General features: G+C 40.6%; 1 long non-coding RNA gene across 1 annotated transcript in view; it reads left to right on the forward strand.

Moving 5' to 3' along the window:
• Positions 1-14,665: 14,665 nt before the first annotated feature.
• Positions 14,666-24,830, forward strand: part of LOC143997328 (uncharacterized) — a 93,834-nt gene continuing 83,669 nt past the window's right edge. The window contains exon 1 of the long non-coding RNA XR_013277673.1: positions 14,666-15,167. This is a non-coding gene — a long non-coding RNA (uncharacterized LOC143997328). The remainder of the gene's footprint in view (positions 15,168-24,830) is intronic.

The raw sequence follows: 24,830 nt of genomic DNA on the forward strand, positions 1-24,830 counted from the left end.
TAGACTTTCAATGTGGAGGGAAAGTGTCAGGGAAATAGGCGTAACCTCGCGAGGTACGATCGTGTTAACGCGCATCAGCGCACACGGAGGCGCAATGTGGTTCCTAGACGAACGCCCGATGCTGCGGGACGAACGCATAACGTTACACGTCGTAGGCGTACGAACGCTATGGCGCGCACACGACGTAACCCAGGCACCGTGCCTATTTAAACGTTCACCTGACAGTGCCACATCGCTGGATTATCGTCAGCTTCTCCTGAGTACCTGTGCCCGTGATTCCTGCTGTTTGATCTCCTGTTTACCGACCCGGCTTGTTTGACCTGCTTCTGTTGTTCTCGTGGCTCCGACCTCTGGCTTGTACCCGATATTCCTTGTCTGCTCCCGGCACCCGACCTCGGCTTGGCTTGGCTCCTGCTCTCCGGTCTCCAGCTCAGGACCCGTTGCTCTGACCTCAGGACTGATCTCCCGTGTTTGACCCTCGGCCTGGCCTTGATCCTGCCATTGGACTTCCTTGCACAGTTGCCCCCGGAGACTGGTCTTCTCAGCTCTTTCATCTATTGCTGCTACCTGGCAACCTGTGCTACTATGGGCACTGCATCCCTGTGTCTTCTTCAGGGTTGTACTGCACTCGGCCGCAAGGGGAGCCCTCTCAGCATCTCGGCCTCCCTACCTTGATTGTGACAGTATAATCCAGCCATGTCAGAGGCCGACAGAGGTAACTCCCCGATGGAGGCCATCCTACAGGAAGTTATGGCCCTTACCCCAGCGATTGAGGGACTCCAAGAGAAGTATCTCCGGCTGAAGGAACATCTGCAGCACTCTCCTGAGTCGCCCATCCCCTCCGGCCAAGGTTCTACCACTATAATTACAACTCCTCCAGAGCCACGAGTCCCTGCACCAGAGTATTTTCATGGGGACCGAAGAAAATTTAGATCCTTCAGAAACTCATGTTATTTATATTTCTCCCTGCAACCTCAGACTTTTGCTTCTGAAGTAACCAAAGTGGGTTTTACCATTTCCCTACTAAGGGACGATCCCCAGACGTGGGCCCACGGCCTACTAGAGCAACGCAGCTCTTTCATTAATACTTTGGATCAGTTTTTTCAAGCTTTGGCTCGCTTATATGATGACCCCTTTCGGACAGCTACAGCCGAAGCAACCTTGTACTCCCTTCGCCAGGGTGAGCGGCCTGCGGAGGACTATACAGTGGAGTTCCGTACATGGTCTACAGATTCTGGCTGGAATAAGGCAGCTCTAAAATATCAATACCGGATGGGGTTGTCTGAAGTCCTCAAGGATGAGCTAGCCAGATTAGAGGTTCCCCCAACACTTGAGGATCTTATCCGACTTACCATTCAGCTTGATAGGCGTCTACGGGAGCGCCAGTCTGAACGCGCTCGGACTCTTTATCCTATCCAGGCTCCACCTTCGGTCTGCCCGATGGCAACCTCTGTTCCGAATGGCCTGTTCCGTCCCTCCTTAACCACTGAAGAAAGACTTCACCGCCGACAGGCACACCTTTGTTTCTATTGTGGGGAGTCAGGACACCTTATAAACAACTGTCCCACAAGACCAAGTAAACCGATCCTCTGTACTCCATTTCACCTCCAAGTAACGAAGCCCGCTTTGGCCCATATCACCCTTCCTGTCACGTTGATGGTGGCAGGTCAAGAAGTTCGCTTACAGGCAATACTTGATTCTGGGGCCTGCAGCTGTTTTTTGGATTTAACCTTAGCCAAGAGTCTTGCTCTCCCACTTCTTCTCAAAAAACAAAGACTGACTGTCCGTCTGGCCGATGGCTCCCTACCTAGCTCTGGCCATGTCACCAGGGAAACAAGACCCATTCTAACAACCACAGATTCGGGTCACCGGAGGTTTCTTAAGTTTGATGTCCTGTGTTCTCCTATGTTTCCCGTCATCCTAGGAATCCCATGGCTGCAGGCACACAACCCTCGGATTGATTGGTTCAAGAAAGAAATATCCTTTACTTCCGCCTACTGCCAACAATATTGTCTGGATTCCGAATCTAGAGACTTGTCCAGTTGTTTGACCGTTCAACCCATATCCAGTCCAGCTCCTAACATACCAGCAGCTTACCAGGAATTCAGAGATGTGTTAGACAAGAAAAAGGCAGATATCTTACCTCCACATCGTCCCTATGACTGCCCCATCGAATTATTGCCAGGAGCTCCCATTCCCTTGGGCCGGATATTTCCTCTTTCTGAGACTGAACTTGGGGCCCTGAGACAGTATATAGACGAGAACCTGGCAAAGGGATTCATTCGTCCCTCTTCATCCCCTGGCGGTGCAGGCATCTTCTTTGTAGAAAAAAAAGACAAGACTTTAAGACCATGTGTGGACTACAGGGAATTAAATAATATCACCCTTAAGAACCGCTACCCACTTCCGCTCATCCCCAAACTTTTCCAAAGATTCCACACTTCCCGTATTTTCACCAAACTTGATCTACGTGGAGCCTACAACCTTGTCCGTATCCGGGAGGGGGCACGAGTGGAAGACGGCATTCAGAACAAGATTTGGGCATTTCGAATATTTAGTCATGCCTTTCGGATTGTGCAATGCCCCAGCAACCTTCCAGCACTTCATTAACGACATCTTCCGGGAGTACTTAGACCACTTTGTTGTCGCTTATCTTGACGACATTCTTATCTTTTCGACCACTCTGGAACTCCACAGAATACATGTTAGGAAAGTATTATGCATTCTTAGGACCCATGGATTATTCGTTAAAGCCGAGAAGTGCGACTTTGAAAAGGAATCCATTCAATTCTTGGGACTCATCATCACCACAGGTGGAATTGCCATGGACCCCCAAAAAGTGAAATCTATCCTAGACTGGCCCGCTCCTTCTGACAAGAAGGGCGTTCAGAGATTTATTGGGTTCGCAAACTTCTACCGAAGATTCATAAGGAACTTCTCCACCATTGTAGCACCCATCACTCAGACCACTCGTCAGCATACCAAGTTCCTTTGGTCCTCAGCAGCACAGTCCGCCTTTGACCAGCTCAAGACCCTCTTCACTACTGCACCAATTCTGCAGCATCCAGATCCCGCCTTACCCTACGTGCTGGAGGTTGATGCCTCAGAGGTGGCAACAGGGGTGATTCTATCCCAGCGTCAAGGCCCCAAGGCATTACTGCATCCCGTAGCTTTTTTCTCACGAAAGATGAGCTCCCCGGAAAAGAACTACGATGTAGGGGACCGGGAACTTCTGGCGATCAAGACCGCCCTCGAAGAGTGGAGGTATCTCCTGGAAGGTGCCGCTCACCCCATTCTGGTTTTTACTGATCACAAAAACTTAGAATACCTCCGCACGGCCAAACGTCTAAGACCTCGACAGGCCCGATGGGCTTTATTCTTCTCGAGGTTCAACTTCCATGTAACCTATCGCCCAGGATCAAAGAATGGCAAGGCAGATGCTTTGTCCCGAATGTTCCCAGATTCCCCAGAAAGAATCCCACCCAGTACAATTTTGTCTCCTCAAAATTTCCTACTAATCCAACCGGATCTAAGAGCTTCAATAGTGCAGGCCTCTAGCCAGTGTACGGAAACAGAAGTTTCTTCCCTGAGAAGCCAAGAAGGGCTTCTATGGCATCAGAATAAAATTTTTGTTCCTCAGCAAGCCAGGTTACTCGTATTAAAGACCTTTCACGACCATCAACTAGCCGGCCACTTCGGAGTCCGGAAGACGATTGATCTTGTGCAGCGGTCCTTAGGTGGCCTACCCTAAGATCTGACTGTAAGAAGTACGTTGACTCCTGTACAACCTGCCAACGTAACAAGGGGTCTAACGCTAGATCCTGGGGCCTGCTAAGGCCACTACCAGTCCCAGAAAAACCTTGGAAAGAAATCTCCATGGATTTCATTGTGGAGTTACCTCTCTCTGAAGAGTATACTACCATCTTGGTGGTGGTGGACCGTTTATCCAAAATGGCGCACTTTTTGCCAATGAAAGGGACCCCCTCTGCCTTGGATACTGCAAAAATCTTTATAAAATAAATTGTCCGATTACATGGTGTGCCCGACAGCATTGTATCGGATAGAGGGGTACAGTTTACCTCCAGGTTTTGGAAGGAGCTCTGTAAGTTGCTGCCAATTAGAATATGTTTATCCTCGGCCTATCATCCACAGAGTAACGGTCAAACGGAAAGAACCAACCAGACGCTTGAACAATACCTACGATGCTTCTGTTCTTTTTCCCAGGATGATTGGGTTTCCTTGCTACCTTGTGCGGAATTCGCTTATAACAACTCAGTGCACGCCTCTACCAACCAATCACCCTTTTGGGCAAATTATGGGTTCCATCCTTCATTTTTACCCAATACCATTCCTGAATCCACTGTCCCAGCAGTTCAAGATAGAGTAAACCTCATCCAAGCAAATTATCAAATGCTCCAGGATACCATGAAGAAGGCTCAGGAAGAGTACAAGAGACATTATGACAAGAGGAAGAGAATTAACCCTACCTTTAAGATAGGGGACAAAGTGTGGCTTCAAGCAGTGAACCTGAAATTGTCATGTCCATCTCGGAAGTTGGGACCCAAATTCCTGGGTCCTTTTGAGATTAAACATGAAATTAACCCTGTAGCATTTGAACTTGCTTTGCCTAAATCTTTCAGAATCCATCCTGTGTTTCATGTCTCTCTTCTCAAACGTGTCATCTTCAGTCCTTTTTCAGGGAGAGAAGAAGTGCCCCCGCCTCCGGTTCAGGTTGGTGACGGAACTGAATTCGAAGTCGAGTCTATCCTTGACTGTCGTCGGAGAGGTAGGACAATCCAATTTCTAATTAAGTGGAAGGGGTATTCTGCTGAAGAGAATTCTTGGGAACCTGCAAGTTTTGTACACGCCCCTAGGCTCATACACAGGTTTCGTAGCCTTCATCCCGAAAAATGGGCTCGTTTAGGCATCCGGAGGCTGCCCCTTGGGGGGAGGCACTGTCAGGGAAATAGGCGTAACCTCGCGAGGTACGATCGTGTTAACGCGCGTCAGCGCACACGGAGGCGCAATGTGGTTCCTAGATGAACGCCCGATGCTGCGTCTGATCGAGTGCGAGTACGCGGTGTAGGACGAACGTATAACGTTACACGTCGTAGGCGTACGAACGCTATGGCGCGCACACGACGTAACCCAGGCACCGTGCCTATTTAAACGTTCACCTGACAGTGCCGCATCGCTGGATTATCGTCAGCTTCTCCTGAGTACCTGTGCCCGTGATTCCTGCTGTTTGATCTCCTGTTTACCGACCCGGCTTGTTTGACCTGCTTCTGTTGTTCTCCTGGCTCCGACCTCTGGCTTGTACCCGATATTCCTTGTCTGCTCCCGGCACCCGACCTCGGCTTGGCTTGGCTCCTGCTCTCCGGTCTCCAGCTCAGGACCCGTTGCTCTGACCTCAGGACTGATCTCCCGTGTTTGACCCTCGGCCTGGCCTTGATCCTGCCATTGGACTTCCTTGCACAGTTGCCCCCGGAGACTGGTCTTCTCAGCTCTTTCATCTACTGCTGCTACCTGGCAACCTGTGCTACTGTGGGCACTGCATCCCTGTGTCTTCTTCAGGGTTGTACTGCACTCGGCCGCAAGGGGAGCCCTCTCAGCATCTCGGCCTCCCTACCTTGATTGTGACAGAAAGTCTGGAAAGTTTAAACTGTTCTCTCTTTGAAAGCAAAATTAAAGGTGAGCTCCAAAGAAAGTCAGTCTTTTTTATTAAGACACCAGACCCAGACAACACATCTAGGTACTGTACTCTCTGAGAATTTTTGCAGACTATATTGTGTTATGCAATTAAGAGTGGACTAGCACCTGCCCTGATTAGGCAATAAAAAAACAGTAGTACTGATGAGGTTGTTGCTTTGCTCAATCTATTTAAGAAACTTCTATTGTTAGGTAGTCAGTGCCTAGCAATGCAATTGTGTACAGTGCTACCTCTCCATGTCCCAGTGTGACTGTTAACCATAAACAATATTGCAGGAGGCTAATATCAAGAGAAATTCTGCTGCTTTGACTGGTTTATGCAGATATACATGTAACATTTTTAATACCAAGGAAAGACTTTAGTTTAGACATTGGAAATGGGAGGAGAAGAAGAGCTGAAAGTGTTAAACCATTTTGCATTGCGGTACAATGTGGCAACAAGTGAGTTACATACGTTCTTTAGCAGAGGATAAAGTGTTCATATAGTTTCAATAGATGTATTTGTGTATAGAAGAGGGGCTAACCAGATAATAAAAATAATCTGTAAGGGTCTTCTTGTTTTGAAGTCCTATGCTGAGTTCCCTTCATTATTGAGAAATTCAATCAAGAGTTTACATTTGGAGCAGCAGAAGTGCCAGCAAAGGCCTTAAAGTGCATGCTTCATATGCCCATTAAACTTTATAGCTGGGCCAGATACATGCTTAATTTTTTTTCAGCAATGCTGTAAGATATAAACACATCACCAGGCCAAACCACTGTATTAAGAATATACCTTTGCATGACCTAAAGTCCGTAACTACATTTACAAAATATATGAGGAAAGCATGGGTTATCATTAAAGCAGAACCGTATCTAATCTATTAAATTTTAAAAATATAAATACCTCCCAAAAATCTCATCAATCTTGTAGCCCTGATCATTAAGATCCCTGTTTCCCATTTATTGCAGCGATATCCTTACTCTCCCTTTTTAGGTAGATAGCAGTTTCTGATCCTGGAAGAGGGCAAAGCAATCTACTTGTGCATCAGTAAATTCCTAAGCATGCACACAGTGCCAGTGCTGATCTTTGCTATGTGGTATCCTAAGAACTTACACTGATACACCTCTCCAGATGCCCTGTCCCACAGAGGCCTTCTTTGGACTCACTCCCTCAGACCCAGTGGACGAAAAGGAGGTGGTGTCGGACTTCTCCTCTCCCCACAATGCACCTTTCAGGTACTTCCCACACCTCCCTCTCTTTCCCCCTGCTCTTTCGAAATGCACTGCATTCGTCTTTTCTCTTCAGTTTGTCTGAGGGTCGCAGTTATTTATCGACCTCCTGGACCAGTGTCACGCTTTCTGGATGACTTCTCTGCATGGCTACCCTATTTTCTCTCATCTGAAGTACCTGCCATCATCCTAGGTGACTTTAACATCCCAATCAATGTTAATACCGCTACCACTTCTAAACTACTCAACCTAACCTCCTCTTTTAACCTAACACAATGGCCACAAACCACCACTCACTTCAACGGTAACACTCTCGACCTCGTATTCTCCCATCGCTTCACCCCCTGCAATCTCTCTAACACACCCTTTCCTCTCTCTGATCACAACCTTATCTGTTTCACTCTCTCCTTGTCTCCTACATCCCATGCTGCCAACTTACAAACCACTACCTGCAGAAACCTTCACAACCTAAACCCTTCCCTTCTTCACTCTGCTACCTTTATGAGAAAATCGCACCCCTGTCCTGCCCAGACCTAACCACTTCCATCTACAACAACACGCTGTCATCCTCCCTAGACGTACTTGCTCCTCTTTCTACACACAGAACAAGGCTCCGTCTGCCACAACCCTGGCAAACAGACGACACCAGAAGTCTCAAGAGACACAGCCGTGCTCTTGAGCGAGCATGGCGTAAATCTAAGTGCCTGCAAGACTTTACCCTCTACAAATATGCCCTTCTCAAATACAACTCCTGCCTCCACATTGCTAAACAAACCTATTACAACACTCTCATCAAAACCCTCTCATCCAAACCTTGTCAACTCTTTTCTACCGTTAATTCCTTACTTCACCCCCCACTGCTTCCATCCACCAACTTGCTTACCGCTCAACAGATTGCCAACCATTTCAATAGCAAAATTGACACAATTCGCAAGGAGATATCCAGCATTCAACTCCCTCCCCTACCCAACACAACAGGTCCAACACCACACTCAATACTCTTCTCTTTTTGCCCAGTTACCAAAGATAAAGTAAATAAACTCCTCTCCATGGCCCACCTCACTACCTGTTCCCTGGACCCTGTCCCCTCACAATTACTGCTACCACCTTCCCACTCTATCCTCAACTCCCTAACCCACATCTTCAACCTCTCCCTCTCCTCCGACACCTTTCCTTCCCTGCTCAAACATGCACTGGTTACCCCCATACTCAAAAAACCCTCACTAGACCCCACCTGTTTGAACAACTTAAGACCCATCTCCCAGCTCCCATTTGCCTCCAAGCTCATCAAACGCCTTTTCCATGACCAAATGAGTTGCTACCTCATGGACAACAACCTTCTCAGCCCCCTACAGTCTGGCTTCCGGCCACAACATTCCATTGAAACTGCCATACTAAAACTCCACAATGACCTACTAACTGCTAAAACCAATGGGCACTCCTCGATACTCATACTTTTAGACCTCTCTGCTGCCTTTAAAACAGTTGATTAACTGCTCCTCCTCAGCAAATTACGCTCCCTTGGCCTCCGCTATTCTGCTTTATCCTGGTTTTCCTCCTACCTATCTCAGCACACTTTCAGTGTCACTTACAACTCCATCTCCTCCGCTCCCCTTCCTCTTTCTGTTGGGGTACCCCAAGGTTATGTCCTTGGGCCCCTCCTATTCTCACTCTATACCTCTTCCCTGGCCAAAGACACCCAGATCTATCTCTCCATTCCTCAACTCACCCCCTCAATCTCCTCACAGATCTCCAACTTACTGAATGACATATCAATATGGATGTCACACCACTTCCTCAAACTCGGTCTTTCTAAAACTGAGCTTGTTATATTTCCTAATTCACAATCCCCCCCCCGTGACTTCACCATTAATATCAACAACACAAACTTTGGTCCCTCCACACATGCCAGGGTCCTGGGTGTAATCCTTGACTCTGACCTCATCTTCAGACCCCATATACAATCACTAGCTAAATCCTGCCACCTTCACCTCTGCAACATCTCCAGAATTCGACCCTTCCTGACTAATGACACCACAAAGCAACTCATTCTCTCCTTGATTATTTCTCGCCTTGACTACTGCAACTCTCTCCTTAATGGCCTACCCTTAGGCAGGCTATCCCCACTTCAGTCTATTATGAATGTTGCTGCTAGACTAGTACACCACACTAATCATTCCGTGACTGCCGCCCCTCTCTGCCAATCCCTTCACTGGCTTTCCCTACCCCACCGTGTAAAATTCAAAATGCTAACCATAACATACAAAGCCATCCACAATATCGCCCCCAACTACAACACCAACCTCATCTGCAGATATCGCCCAAATTGTCCCCTCCACTCCTCCCAGGACCTCCTGCTTTCTAGCTCCCTTGTTACCTCCTCTCATGCTCGCCTTCAAGACTTCTCCAGAGCCCCTCCCATCCTCTGGAACTCCCTGCCCCAGTCTGTCTGATCAGCCCCTACCCTGTCCACCTTTAAGAGATCCCTGAAAACTCATTTATTCAGGGAAGCCTATCCCACACCCACCTAACTGTCCCCGAGCCACCCCCATCAAATTATTCTCTGCAGCTATTACCTTTTGTAACCCCACCCCCTCCCTTTAGAATGTAAGCTCTACGAGCAGGACCCTCCTGTACCTTTGTATTGTACTGTAATTGTGTTGTCCCCCCTTATACATTGTAAAGCGCTGCGTAAACTGTTTGCGCTATATAAATCGTGTAATAATAATAATAATATCAGTGGAGAGACAGCCTACATCTTTATGGCATAAAAATCCATTCCTGCTCAGCACTGATGCCAAAAATTAGGAAAATGTGTACATGTGCAATGTGAAGCACAACATTCCAACAGATGACTCACAAAATTCTGGGCTGCTTTCCCAGCCAAGCAAACGCTAAAAGCATTATCTTTTGTGGATTAATGTTCACACACTTTCTCTGGTTGCAGTTTTTTAGCCAATACACTTTATACCACCACTGCAATCACCACCATTCATCACTTCACTCACTTCACGTGTATAGATGTATCTCATTAATTAATACATTTATTTCACATGGTTTCATCTTCATACTGATACTGATTGACTTCATACTGATTCACATGGTCGTGACATGGTCGCCTGGTCTTCACCTGGTTGTTGTCTCTGGTCTGGATGGGACTCCTCACCTCAGCCCTGGGGGTGATGCTCATCCTTGTCCTCTGCCATCCCTTGGACCTAAGATTGGGCGCCACCATTGGGCCGTATTGTAAGTTACACACCTTTATTTTGAGAGATTGTCCTCCGTTTAAAGGATATCCTATATTTACAGATATTATTATATATTTAATTTCAGAGCATTTTACTCCAGATGATTGGCATGAGCCATGAAAAGTGTGTTGAGTTACATCGAACTGATGCCTAGACAAGTTTGGCTCACCTTGAGCAAATGATTATGTTCATTGAATTTTCTTGAATGGATGAGTGTTTTTATGTAACGGTACTGCGTATTATGTTTTACCTTATTCTGTATAACTATATATTCATACAAGTGTATCATAGTATATTGTGTCCTGCATTTACAGATTGACACTCTCTATAATGTGATTTGTTATTAATAAATACATTTATAAATAATTTGAATAAGGTATCCATTCAGTGACCTGCCTCACACACAGTCCCATTCCGTTCTTCTTTCTGTTGCTAAAAGCATTATAATATTTATTATTATTGCTCCTATCACCTAATACCAAGGTTCAATAAAGGTCTTCTTTAAATAAAGAACTAGTTTAAAAAAGTAGAAACAGAAGGGATAAATGAAAAAAAAAATGAAAGTTGGAGTAAGATAAGTGGTGGAAAGTGTTTAGGTTCAAGCTAACCTGGACAAAGTTGGCCATTCATTCAAAGATTCCATTTTCTAAACCAAACTGGGCTCAACCTTGAGTGGCCCCATATATCACAATGTTCCTATAAATGTGCACGATATGGCGATTTGACACTTCAGTGACATTTTTAAGTTAGAAGAAAAATATTAATTTACTCACATCTACCAGGTAATTTGATTATTCAGTTAAAATCTTGAAGCTCTCTGAAACAATGATCAGCAGATGAAGATGGCAAATGGTCTCCTATGCCCATTACTCTAAGGATTTTTTTTTATTCTATTCCTGACCATTCTCTAGCTAAAATTACTCCCCCACCCCCACCCGCATAGCCTTAACCCTCATCTAATCATCTTCTATTTGCAACCAAACAATATTTATTACTTTTTTAGTGCTATGCTATCCTGAAAATTCATTCAAATAGAAGTATTGCATATTATATTAGACCAGTTTGGCCCAACACAGGTCCCAATTGAGCGAGGCATTTGTTTTTAGTGCATCATTGTCATATACAGTAAACATTTACAGAAATAGACCCCAAGATGATTAAAAAAAAAAATTAATTGCTAATTATAAATAATAATAATATTAATAAAAAATATTTTTATTATTATTAACCACTTGCTTACTGGGCACTTAAACACCATTCTGCCCAGACCAATTTTCAGCTTTCGGTGCTCTCACAATTTGAATGACAATTACTCAGTCATGCAACACTGTACCCAAATGAATTTTTTGTCCTTTTTTTCCCACAAATAGAGATTTCTTTTGGTGGTATTTGATCACCTCTGGGGTTTTTATTTTTTGCGCTATAAATGAAAAAAGACCGAAAATTTTGAAAAAAAACGCATATTTCTTTGTTTCTGTGACAAAATTATGCAAATTATTAATTTTTCTTCATAAATTTTGGTCACAATTTATACTGCTACATATCTTTGGTAAAAATAACCCAAATTAGTGGATATTATTTGGTCTTTGTGAAAGTTAGAGAGTCTACAAGCTGTGGTGCGAATCGCACAAAATTGATCACATCTGATGTACTGGTGACCTATCTCGCTTCTTGTGACCCGAACAAGTCAGAAAAGTACAAATACCCCCCAAATGACCCCTTTTTGGAAAGTAGACATTCCAAGGTATTTAGTAAGAGGCATGGTGAGCTTTTTGATGTTGTCATTTTTTTCCCACAATTCTTTGCAAAATGAAGATTTTTCATTTTTTTTATTTTTCTCCACAAAATTGTCATTGTAATAGGTTATTTCTCTCACACGGCATGTGTATACCACAAATGACACCCCCCAAAAAATTCTTCTACTCCTCCTGAGTATTACAATACCACATGTGTGGGACTTTTTCACAGCCTGGCCACATAGAGAGGCCCAACATGCAGGGAGCGCCATCACGTGTTCTAGAAGCATAAATTACACATCTAACTTGTTGACTATTTATTACACTTTTGAAATACCAGGACAATGACACGTGACACTGATGACAGATGGCACTGATACGTGGCAATGATGACACTTATACGTGGCACTGATGACACGTGGCACTGATGACAGATGGCACTAATATGTGGCACTGATGACAGATGACACTAATATGTGGCACTGATGACACGTGGCACTAATACGTGGCACTGATGACACGTGGCACTAATACGTGGCACTGATGGCACGTGGCACTAATACGTGGCACTGATGACACGTGGCACTAATACGTGGCACTAATACGTGCCACCGGTGACAGATGGCACTAATACGTGGCACCAATGACGCGTGACACTAATGACAGATGGCACTGATAAGTGGCATTGATGACACGTGACACTGACAACAGATGGCACGTGACACTGACAGGTGGCACTGATGACAAATGGCACTGATACATGGCACTGATGACAGATGGCACTATGTGGCACTGACACGTGGCACTGACGACACGTGGCACTGACGACACGTGGCACTGGGGGCAGGTGGCACTGGGGGCAGGTAGCACTGGGGTGGATGGCACTGGGGGCAGGTAGCACTGGGGTGGATGGCACTGGGGGCAGGTAGCACTGGGGTGGATGGCACTGGGGGCAGGTAGCACTGGGGTGGATGGCACTGGGGGCAGGTAGCACTGGGGTGGATGGCACTGGGGGCAGGTAGCACTGGGGTGGATGGCACTGGGGCAGGTGGCACTGGGGTGGATGGCACTGGGGCGGATGGCACTGGGGCGGATGGCACTGCTGGGGGTGGATGGCACTGCTAGGGGAGGATGGCACTGCTAGGGGAGGATGGCACTTTATTTTATTTTTTTACTTTTTTTTCTTTCACAGGCAGAACGGCTGCCGCTGCAGCCGTTCATCTCTCCCCTCTCGCACTGTCTGTGCGAGGAAGGAGAGCGGCGCTGAGAGATGATCTCATATGTAAACATATGAGATCATCTCCCATTGGATACGCCGATCACGCTGTAAACGGCCGCTGTGATTGGCCGTTTACAGCGATCTGTGTTTGCCTGTCCCCGGGGGACACGGCGAACACAGAACTTCCGCGATGCGCGCTCGCGGCGGCGCGCATTGCGGAAGTAAACATCACGCCGTCCAGGGACGGCAACCCGGACGAAGGCGCCTGCTCTACTGCCGTCATTCGGCAATAGGGCGGGCGCGAGGAGGTTAATATTAGTATTATTAATAATATTATTATTATTATTATCTACATAGTTTTACTATAAGCTAATGATGAAGGCATAACATGTAACAATGTCATTAACTCACAAATATAATGTCATATATCTACGGTAGTTACATTTTTATAATATTTTTTAATATTCAGCACCTTTAAAATGACAGTAACAAATATAATACACATCAAAATGTCAAGCAGTTATTCTTCCTTCACCATTTACATTATTTAGTAAGTAAACATTTACATTTTATGCAATTTTTCATGGTTCGTTTTTTTCATGATTATTTTTTAGGAGGAAAAAAATGAACATCTCTATGAATAAACTATATCACAAGAAGCACATAAAAAAGCCTGCTGTGCAGGTCATCGTTAAACTTCTCTGTCCGTAATGACAACTGTGACCTACAGAGGTAGCCCTTTCCTAATAAAGAGATGGCAGAACAGTACATGGGTTCATTGTTTCTTTCCAAAATGAATAAATTGCTAAGCAAATACATAATCATCACAGCACTGACTTTTTATTGAATAGGCTGCAGTGATGACTGTCATTTTAAATGCTGAATTTCTCATTTTCTCTGTGCAGCAGAGGCCATCTAAATAGTATGCAGATCACTGCTAGTCAAATAAATTGTCAAGGAATGAGGGCACTGTAATATTGATACAGGAGAAATTAATACATATCTATACTCCCTGTTCTAATTTGCCTTTTTGTCAGGCTTCTCCTTTTTTAAACAAAATACTATATATATATATATATATATATATATATATATATATATGTTTTACACAATCAGGTTTTCAATTAAGGTATGCAAAATCACCAAGGATAAATAAATATACATACACATTGATGGGCAAAATGAATGTCTCTAATATTGATAATAAATAAATATCATTATTTTAAATGTGTATGTAACAAAAATTGTTTTATTTACTAAATATGTCATTAATTAATATCTATAATTATACACCATTTTCACCATGGCATTTGGACAGTTTGAACCATTTTTTTTAAGCCTGACATTTATGTTTGCATGTAAATAAAGGCAAAATGACAAACAAAGAATACAATCTCATATAGTAGAATTCAGCAGTAAAAGAGAGATAGCCCGCTTGCTGCTCCCAATCACCAAGTGGTTGCTATAGTTACAAGGTCAGGAAATATGCCTTATCCCCAGTTGTCCAAGGCTTGCACATGTCACTTCTGAAACTATGAATTTTATATACAGGTCAGGATAAGAATGCCTAAGAAATAAACAGAGAACTGGACAATAATTGCAGATAATGCTTTTATATCTTTGCATCTTTTGGAGATGCAATTTTTTTTCAGGGTTATGTGTAAAACCAGATAGTTGTTTTTAATTTTTCAGTTTACATTTACTTATTTTTTACTACAAATTTCTCAGTGTCTTTATATATATATTTTTTTACATTTTTAACTATTTGCTCACTAACTTATTGAAATGGCAATCTACAAACCTAATTTACAATCTTAAGAATCAGCTATTTTAATTATTTTATAAAGAATTTTTGTTGTTACAATATGAAATCAAAAATGGAATAATCTACTGACATGCTATTTGTCAGTATATAACCTGTAGTCAGTGTATGTATGCATAATATCCTGTGTACATAATTTTTAACTCAACTAAATTGGAGATTTTTGAAAATATTCAGCAATGATAATTAAAAGGCCCTAAGGATACTAAAAAGTGCAACATCAGGTAGGTCAAATACATTTAGAAAATTACAAATGTGCATGTGTTATTATATATATATATATATATATATATATATATATATATATATATATATAGTGTTTTATTATTAAGGACATATATAGCATGCTTTGATACGTTTTTACTGATATACATAGATATGGTGCATGGATATTTATATGCTTTCAGTAACTTAACGGTAAATGTCCAATTGCTGTTGTTTGAGATTTCTGAAAAAAAGCAATAGAAAATATTAAAAGAAAAATATTTTACTATTAGTGTTTTTTTTTTCCATTTATAGTTTTTTATGTGGTGTTGCTTAACTTGCTTATATTTTTTCTAAATTTTAAAGGCGTCCTTTTCTACATTGTTCATAATTTTAAAATCCTTGAATAGAGCAAAATGGGCATATAAGACATAATGGTAGATATATTGGTCCACCTTTCCTTTGGATTGATGCCTTTGTTCAGATGAACCTGTTTTTCCTTTCTTTTATGTTGGTCAGAAAAGATTAGTCCTCACATTGATAACAATCCTTCCTATTTTTTTTTTTTTTTTTTTTTTTTAGAAAGCAGCATTCAAATGAGAAACTAAGTACATTTCTTTTCAACAGGCAATTTACCCCATGATGAGATATGCTTTCACTTTATTCTCTGACATTCTAGCATCTAGCAGCACAGCAGGTATCCAGAGGTTAGGCTTCAAATAAAGGATAACTACATTCTTACATTAATAGATGCCATTGTATGAATTTGTCATATTATTGCAGCATTTAGTCCCTTTAATTGTGCTTTTAAAATTATACATGATAAAGCTGTCCAGACTGAGGTTACAAAATATCCTACCCATTCTTTAATAATAATTGCTCTGTTTCTAGAATGCTCTTGTGGGTTTTTTCCACACTCTTTATATGATTGAAGACCAAAGACGATTTGAAGCTTCTTACTTAAACACCATTTTAACCTTTGTTTTTCTTTTTGGAATATCATTTAATAATATTGTAAAAAATAGTGTGATTTTGCTACTGCAGTATGCACACGAATAAATACTTTTTTCCCCTCATTGTACACATACATATACACAAACTATATATATATATATATATATATATATATATATATAATGTTTACATTAGGTTTAATTATATTTACTAATTGAACAGTATGGAACTTGTTTTTTTTTTCTATGACCTTTTTGTATGGTCATGCGAGGCTAGGTTGTATGTCTTCTGGCCTACATGCAACCTTGCCTATTAGTCAGTCCCCAAACCATTGATGTGAACCATCAGCCCTATGATTTCTGTGGTTCATTCATTTTGTGGTTCTCTAACGATCTCTGCCCTAGCTCTAAATCCTGCTTTTATTGTAGACAGAGCTGACAACAGGCAGCCTTGTCTTTCATTTCCTTGATGTACTTTGTACTGCAGTATGGCTTTTGTTAGTATTGATGCAAACATTACCATAAACCACCACCTAGGGACCAGAAACAATTGACTAACTGTTTTCAAATCCAATACACTTAAGTTGATCAGACACAAAGTTTAAGTACAGTTTGCTATAACAGCAACTATGCTGTGTGGCCTCAACCTTTATAGACTGAAAAATAAAGGTCAATGGCACGTAGCTACTTATGTCAAGACAGAGTACAAAGCTATGTATAACAGAAGTGTACATATAGAACCTGAAATCATTTCCTTTGCCAGCCCTGCTTTCACCAGTGTATCACCCTCCATGTCCTCAACACACAGTTGACAAAAATATAAATGTGTTAATATAATATTTATTGAAAAGGTATGATTTGATTTTGATGGTGCACTGTTATTCATTTCAAATTGACTTGCATAGAATTTTTTCCAGTAAAATACTAAACAGCAGGCTAACAATCACTGGACTCATTAAAACAGAATATTTTGCAGCATATGGACAATTTTCAAAGTTAGCTGTGTGGTAAATGCAAAACAGTGGCTGACCCTTTTTGTGTAAAGAGCAGTGAAAGGGTCATTTGCTTTTTAAGCATCGTTAGATCCAGATTCAAGCCTTTGTAAAAAGGGCCATTCACTTTCCATATGATGCTTCAAAGATGTCAGCTGAATCTTTGAAGTTTTTCCCTAAATTAAGCAGAGAGAAACATAGAGTAGAAAAATTGCAAATATGATGTTATAAGAAAAAAAAACTCATAATATTATGGTAAAAAATTCATGGCGTTCGTAAAAAAAAAAAAAAAAAAAAAGGTGTCTTTTTTGCAACTTCTGAAACTTACGAAATGCTAAAAGCGAATCTGTGCAATCCTGTAATTTTCCATGTTTTCAAAAGGCAACAAAAATATTTTAAAGAATGTTAAAAAAACATGTCATGTTGCATTTTAGATACTATGATCAATACATTTAGTGTTATTGTTACACACAATAGGTATTTTAAACATATATAATTAAGCTTAAAATACTGCACATCTGTATAAAACCAATGTCTTAAATACATATGGTATCTACTACAGCTTACACTGAATTCACATAGACAGCAAAACCAATACTTTTGAAAAAATGTGCTTGCATTAGGAGGCATTTAAGTGGCTATATATTATATATTTATAATTTAGTAAAACTGTACAGTATTTAAAATAAAGCTTCATATAGCAAGCCAAATAATAATAATAATTTATTGTGTGAACATCTTAAAAGGATCTCAGTGAAGTTTACTCCATCCTCACAACAGATGCTGGAAAGTAAAAATGATTTAGGCTTTGAGTTCAACGTGTCATACCCTCTTTGACATCATTTTATTTTTTAAGCATCATCCAATGGACCGTGTAAGATATATAGGGGTTGATAGCTTTGGCTATAGAATTTATATTCAGCTCTTTGGACTGAAATACCCTGTAATAGGATTTTGTGATAGACTTTCCCATGTTTTTTTTTTAATTTATATCCAAGGTAAATACTTGGATGAATGGTTCTTAGTTACATATGCATCCTAATTTAATTTATAAGGCATAATTAAATTCAAAATATTAATGTAGTATTACTGTATTTTACAGTCAATAGGAGGCATCATAATTCCACTTCATAAATGTAGTAAGTGAAAAAATTTAAAATGTGTTGAGAAATTCAGTGAGTGTATTATGCATTTTGCTGGGGAATGTATGCAGAGGAGTGTTAATTATACAAGTGCACATTTTTTTTATATTTAAATGCATTTTTTATGTAATCAGTGATGGCTAATAAAACAATCAATATTATTACATTTAGATGATTTAAACTGTATTTCAGGGCAAAATGTAAAAAAAAAATGATTTGGTACATCTCTGCAATACAAATTAGCTGTTGATCTGTCAGTAATCAGGTGTGTTTCTAACTTCCTGCTTGAGCAGACAACAGATTTGCTTAGCTGAAATCCCAAGCAGCATTTTTAGCCTTAGCTTCTGAACTACGGAACTCCACCTATTCCTGACCCCTCTCTGTCCCATTCCCTGTGCTTACAATAAATTCTGCTGCCTTGACTCCCAGGAATCTGTCTGCTCACTGTGTGTAAGAAAAGGCATTTTGGGAGATGTAGTTCTGGGGGCAGACTTATGTCAAAAGAAGTTGTCTACCCAGCAGCTACCACTTGACAAGTTTACAAGCCTGATGATGATGTCACAGGGAAAATAAAAGCTGCTTCTGACTATAGAACAAAAACAATAATGCTGGGACATACTCTAGAGATGGCGAGGGAGGTTGGAGTATAAATCTGAGTAATTCCCAAGTTGTATATATTTAAGCCCAATACATTCTCATTTTAAACTCTCTTCCTTCTTCAAAGCTTGGTAGTATCTAATTGGGCACAGTTTTCCTTATCCATAGTTATATGGGAAAATCAATAAGTGATTTGCAGGTTTAATTTCAAACATCTATTACCTGAACAAGATGCTTCCAACAGAGAATCATTCCAGGTACAGCTTTAAGCAAACCTCCTGGCAAACAACTGCATACACAATTGGCATACATATAAGTGATTTGTAATTCTGCTCATCAAGCCATGTGATTCTCACATCTTTGTCACACTGCAGTAATTTTGTTCATACATTCAGATTGTCACAGTGTGGGATAAGGCTCAGTCTAGTATAAGCAGTAGTAGCAGCATAAGTGTTCAAGCCAAATTCAGTAGCTAAAGATTTCAAGAATGCATTTTTGCAGTAGCAACAAAGAGCAAATAACTGGCATAAGCACGATAATCTGGCAAACAGGAAGTGTAGGTGCATGGTTTAAATAGGAAGCTCATAGGAGGAGCTAGAGATTCAGAATTCAGAAGACAACTGGGTATCAGTGAAGACTGATCAAGAGACCAGTCAGGGTACTATTCAGAGCTTCAGGTGGCTCAGTAGGAAGTTCCACTTCCACTTCCAGGCACAATAGAGACCTTGGGTTCGGATCTGGATTCTGAAAGTGCCAACTTCAATCCAGAATTTTTCTTTGATGTCTTAGGGTCTAATGTGTGAGGAAATATCTGACAAAATTCTCTTGTTAGCCTATGAGCATGAACATATTCTTCCTGTTCCAAATCTTCTGATCCAATATCTCCAATAAACCCAATATTGTAATTTTCTTAACCATAAATTCTTCATTGCCTTGTACATCAACAAGTGAATGGGGTGAAAACATTATCCCAGAAAAAGGATTTTTGCTAAAAGGGACAATATTGAGAAATGAAAAACAGGGGGAATCTTGATACTGCCAGGAAGTTATTTTTGTAATAGTAAATGTTTATTTAACATTTTTAGTACAAAACAAAGTACAAGAAGGGTACAAAGAGTTTACATGTGCTACAGTGTATGACAAATCAAATGAAAGAACAATTATTAAAAGGCAGGAATGAGCGAAACATTCCCAGGTTTGATTTGATGCAGATGCAGTGAACATTACCAGTTACTGGTAAATTCCAGATCCTAAATGTGAACCCCCTTGAAATTAAAGTGTTTCTAAAGGCAGGATATTATTGTCTTAATGCATTCCCTGCATTAAGGTAAAGCATGTTCCACTAGTTCTAATTGCCTCCCTGACCCCCCTCTTATATTTATCTGAGAAATAAGAGATGAGCGGGTTTAATCATGAATTCAGCTTTGGCTGTTTGTGTTTTGGTGAACACCTGAACTTTGCCTGTCTGGCCCCTGTTTGCCAAAGCCAAACATATATAAAAATAGTGAAATAAAAAAGGTATGGCGCTAAACCCTATCAGTGATAAAATAAATTAACTTATCAAGCCCTAGTGTTTGTTTTTTATATATAAAAAAGGGGAGAGGAAAGAAAAAACTGTTAGTGCTACCGTGCAAAGATATCCTAAAGCAATTTTGTCCAAAGCAAACTATGTGTAGATAATGTGTAAATAATGTGAAATCAACATTCACATTTCATTATAATAAAACAACAAATGAGTGTTAATTGTCCTGTGCGTATCAAGTTATTAAAAACATTCATTAAATGTGCAAAAAGGTGAAATTGTTATTAGTATTCGATGATATATTAGTTGAAAACAGATTGTGCAAACATGTGCAAGAAATTGTGCAAAAAGACAACTACAGATCAGAGCAACCAAGGATCAGAAATCATTCAACCAAAAAACCGCATAAAGGCGTTAAATGTGCAGATCAACAATGTTTTCAACCAATAATCGCATGAAGACGCTTCTGAGTCCAATATAAGTCCAAAATTAATATTTGGCTTGATAGTGCTGCCTCTTCGGATTATTGTTGTAATGATTACAAAAAATCAATGGGGGGTATTTGATTCACTTGTGCAAATAGTGTGGACTTTCACTTAGAAAACTTCATCCCCGGTGCGCCACTCTGTGCTATGGTATATAAATGCTCTCACCAGAGTTAATGCCCTCGTGGGGCTAGATGAACCTTCACAATGTAAGCCACTGTGTCGCTCTCTGGCTGCTGCAGGTGCACTGGGTGAAGCTTCGTTGTTCCGTCCGTGTAATATCCGACGTCGGATATTACACGGACGGAACAACGAAGCTTCACCCAGTGCACCTGCAGCAGCCAGAGAGCGACACAGTGGCTTACATTGTGAAGGTTCATCTAGCCCCACGAGGGCATTAACTCTGGTGAGAGCATTTATATACCATAGCACAGAGTGGCGCACCGGGGATGAAGTTTTCTAAGTGAAAGTCCACACTATTTGCACAAGTGAATCAAATACCCCCCATTGATTTTTTGTAATCATTACAACAATAATCCGAAGAGGCAGCACTATCAAGCCAAATATTAATTTTGGACTTATATTGGACTCAGAAGCGTCTTCATGCGATTATTGGTTGAAAACATTGTTGATCTGCACATTTAACGCCTTTATGCGGTTTTTTGGTTGAATGATTTCTGATCCTTGGTTGCTCTGATCTGTAGTTGTCTTTTTGCACAATTTCTTGCACATGTTTGCACAATCTGTTTTCAACTAATATATCATCGAATACTAATAACAATTTCACCTTTTTGCACATTTAATGAATGTTTTTAATAACTTGATACGCACAGGACAATTAACACTCATTTGTTGTTTTATTATAATGAAATGTGAATGTTGATTTCACATTATTTACACATTATCTACACATAGTTTGCTTTGGACAAAATTGCTTTAGGATATCTTTGCACGGTAGCACTAACAGTTTTTTCTTTCCTCTCCCCTTTTTTATATATAAAAAACAAACACTAGGGCTTGATAAGTTAATTTATTTTATCACTGATAGGGTTTAGCGCCATACCTTTTTTATTTCACATTTCATTTCCCTCTCCTCCCCAACAAGGAAGTGAGGGCTTCAGGCACAGGCAGCTCTAACCCAGCATATTTCTTTTCCTTCTTTTAATTTTACCACATATTCCTATCACAGCGGAGATTTGTTTGTCCATAGCGCGACTTTATTTATTCATTTATATATAAAAATAGCTTTTCTACTGCTTTCTATATAAGTTTCTTGCTGTCACTGGAAGCCATGGGTTCTTGCACCTGCAGCCTCCCTAGGAGCCACTGACATCATGAGGGCAGTGATAGCAATGACATCACTGTGAAAATATGAGCACTGGCCATTTTTGGTTAATAATGTCACCACTATCCCTATCTCCTTAGTTAGAGAGAGAGAGAAAGCACAGACATTAAGCATGCATTGGCAGGCTGTAATTTTTGAGTGATTAAGCATAAATGCTAACTGGAAATAAAAAAATTAGTCTTGATTCAGAGACCAAAGAGGGAAATATATTAGCGTTTAGCAACACAGCTAGTAAACTTTTTTTGGAAGGCCTCATATTCTTAGGAAATGTGCAGACATATTGCATCTGGAAAATATAAAATGTGCATTTGTTTAAAATGTAAAAGAAAAATAAAATCACTAATTTGTAGTATACCTTTGAAGCCTTTGTTGGATTGACCACAGTTTCTGAGGGAGAGGGGGGACAATTGGAAATAAAAAATATATATATATTCAATAGAAGACTGAAGAAACATTTTTACTGATTTGCATCACAAATATTAGGCCTGTATGGACAGACTGCAATTTCTGATTGGAAATATTACATCTGGAAATCTGTACATTTAAATTTAGATTGCATTCACATGAGCGACCAGGGGTAGATAGTTTTCTGCATTCAGAAGTGGCCAAACATTGCCCCTGGATGCAGCTGCACCCAGTGCTAAGGGCATATGCAAACAAATTGATTAGCTGTGACCAGCACCCAGGGTCAGTTGGAACCTCTCTTTGCATGTAATCGCTTGGAGGAGAAGTTACATGTGAATGAACAGTGGTGGTCCTGACTACAGGCATGCCCCAGTTTTAAGTACACAATAGGGTTTAATTACTAAAGCTGGAAAGTGCAAAATCAGGGTCCCTTCTACATAGAAACCAATGAGCTTCTAACCCCAGATTGTTCAATTAAGCTTTGGTAATAAAACCCAGCAAGCTCATTGGTTTCTATGCAGAAGTGAGCCTGATTTTGCACTTTCCAGCTTTAGTAAATAAACCCCATTGCATACTCAAAAGTGGGGTATGCCTGTATTGATTTCTACAAAGTAGAAACGTGACAGCTACTACTGATAGCCACTGCTGTTCACAAATTGTGAGGTTGATGTATTAGGTAAATAGACTGTGTGCTTTGAAAGTGCAGTTTCACAATTTTTTCTCAGAGCTTAGTGAATGTAGTAAAGCTCCACTGATTTCCATGATCCAATAATGTGCAAGCAAACATGCTGTTTTTTTATATATATATATTCCTTGCACTTGATTAAGTATTCTTTGCAAAGTTAGGCTACACCACGTTCACTAAGCTCTGGGGAAAATGAGTGCACGTGTACTTGCAAAGTGCACAGTCTATATGCTTTTAGTAAATCAACCCCACTGTGGGCATGCAGCTTGTATGTATCCCACCTGCAGATTCTTGCTAGCAGCCATCCCTGCCCACTTATCTGGTTGTAGCTTTGGTGTCTTGATTCAGGGATTGATGAGGCAAACATTGTATAGTTTTGCATCATGGATATTAGGCCAAGCTGAAATTTCTGAGTGGGTGAGCATGCACATTGCATCTGGAGTAAAAAAAAAACAGTATCTTGTTTTGGAGACTGAAAATGAAAAAATGTTACAGATTTGCATCACAGATATGATATTTGAAATGGACAGGCTGCAATTTCTGAACAACTGAGTGGTTACATTACATCTGGAAATAAAAACATAGTATCTATTCATATAGAATTTAAGAGAAAAAAAATCACAAATTTGTAGCACACATTTGATTCCTGTATTGGGTAGACCACAGCTTCGGAAGAAAAGAGCAAGTATATTGCATCTGAAAACAAAAAATGAACACATTTATTAGAAGACCCAGGATTGAAAAGTGTAACAGATTTGCACCACAGATATTAAGCTTGCATCAACAAGCTACAGTTGTTGAGTGGCTGAGAGTGCATATTGCATCTGGAAATAAAAACATTGTGCCTTGATTGAGAGACAAAAAAAGGAAAACATTTTGTAGTTTTGCAACGTAGCTATTAGGCACTTTTAGAAAGGATGCAATTTCTTAGGGAATGAGTAGGCATATTGCATTTGGAAATATGTTAGTCTGTTTGTTTAAAATGTAAAAGAAAAAAAATTGTGCAGATTTGCAACCTACCTTTGAAGCCTTTATCCAAATAGGCCACAAAGTATCAGAGTGAAAGCAAACACATTGTAAAAAACAATACATTTATTTTTAAGGAGACAGAAGATGGGAAAATGTTACAGACTTGTAAGAACAGGCTGCAATACTGAGCAAGTGGGCTGGCATGTTACATCTGCACTTAAAAAAAATGTGTTTCGTTTCAGACACTGAGAAGGGAAAAAAATTACAGTTTTGCACCATGGATATTTATTCTTTTTGGAAAGGCTGCTATTTATTAGAGAATGAGCAGGTATATTTCATCTTGAAATATAAAATTAGTGTCCATTTGTGATTCATTGATCAAAGAAGAAGTCAATTGAAGAACTATTTACAATGATCAGAAGCAAAAGTTACATAGTCCCTCTACCACAGCCGATGAAGGGATTTGGAGTAGAAAACCAAGGGTTTCCCAGAATGATAGGACATTTGGGTGATTTATTCAGCTGAAAGTCTCTTTTAAAGGTTGGGCTATATTTAAAGTTCAATAGGAAGAGTTTCATGGGAAATTGG

Source organism: Lithobates pipiens, unplaced genomic scaffold (assembly GCF_037356315.1).
Source record: "Lithobates pipiens isolate NorthernLeopardFrog02 unplaced genomic scaffold, aLitPip1_a1.2 Scaffold_19, whole genome shotgun sequence".
In the NCBI taxonomy this organism is placed as follows: Eukaryota; Metazoa; Chordata; class Amphibia; order Anura; family Ranidae; genus Lithobates; species Lithobates pipiens.